Consider the following 1,586-nt stretch of genomic DNA (forward strand, 5'->3'; position numbering starts at 1 on the left):
CCATCCCCATTAAGCTACCAATGACTTTCTTCACAGAATTGGAAAAAACTGCTTTGAAGTTCATATGGAACCAAAAAAGACCCCGCATTGCCAAGACAATCCTAAGCCAAAAGAACAAAGCTGGAGGCATCACGCTACCTGACTTCAAACGATACTACAAGGCTACAGTAACCAAAACAGTATGGTACTGGTACCAAAACAGAGATATAGACCAATGGAACAGAACACAGCCCTCAGAAACAATACCACACATCTGCAGCCATCTGATCTTTGACAAACCTGAGAGAAACAAGAAATGCGGAAATGATTCCCTATTTAATAAATGGTGCTGGGAAAATTGGCTAGCCATAAGTAGAAAGCTGAAACTGGATCCTTTCCTTACTCCTTATACGAAAATTAATTCAAGATGGATTAGAGACTTAAATGTTAGACCTAATACCATAAAAACCCTAGAAGAAAACCTAGGTAATACTGTTCAGGACATAGGCATGGGCAAGGACTTCATGTCTAAAACACCAAAAGCAATGGCAACAATAGCCAAAATTGACAAATGGGATCTCATTAAACTAAAGAGCTTCTGCACAGCAAAAGAAACTACCATCAGAGTGAACAGGTAACCTATAGAGTGGGAGAAAATTTTTGCAATCTACTCATCTGAAAAAGGGCTAATATCCAGAACCTACAAGGAACCCAAACAAATTTACAAGAAAAAAACAAACAACCCCATCACAAAGTGGGCAAAGGATATGAACAGACAATTCTCAAAAGAAGACATTCATACAGCCAACAGACACATGAAAAAATGCTCATCATCACTGGCCATCAGAGAAATGCAAATCAAAACCACAATGAGATACCATCTCACACCAGTTAGAATGGCAATCATTAAAAAATCAGGAAACAATAGGTGCTGGAGAGGATGTGGAGAAATAGGAACACTTTTACACTGTTGGTGGGATTGTAAACTAGTTCAACCATTGTGGAAAACAGTGTGGCGATTCCTCAAGGATCTAGAACTAGAAATACCACTTGACCCAGCCATCCCATCACTGGGGATATACCCAAAGGATTATAAGTCATGCTGCTATAAAGACACATGCACACGTATGTTTATTGTGGCACTATTCACAATAGCAAAGACTTGGAATCAACCCAAATGTCTATCAGTGACAGACTGGATTAAGAAAATGTGGCACATATACACCATGGAATACTATGCAGCCATAAAAAAGGATGAGTTCGTGTCCTTTGTAGGGACATGGATGCAACTGGAAACCATCATTCTCAGCAAACTATTGCAAGAACAGAAAACCAAATACCACACGTTCTCACTCATAGGTGGGAACTGAACAATGAGATCACTTGGACACAGGAAGGGCAGCATCACATACCAGGTCCTATTGTGGGGAGGGGGTAGGGGCGAGGGATAGCATTAGGAGATATACCTAATATAAATGACGAGTTAATGGATGCAGCACACCAATATGGCACATGTATACATATATAAAAAAACTGCACGTTGTGCACATGTGCCCTAGAACTTAAAGTATAATAAAAATAAAATAAATAAATAAGAAAAAAATAAT

The sequence above is a fragment of the Colobus angolensis genome, unplaced genomic scaffold (genome assembly GCF_000951035.1).
Source record: "Colobus angolensis palliatus isolate OR3802 unplaced genomic scaffold, Cang.pa_1.0 Scaffold237, whole genome shotgun sequence".
Lineage (NCBI taxonomy): Eukaryota > Metazoa > Chordata > Mammalia > Primates > Cercopithecidae > Colobus > Colobus angolensis.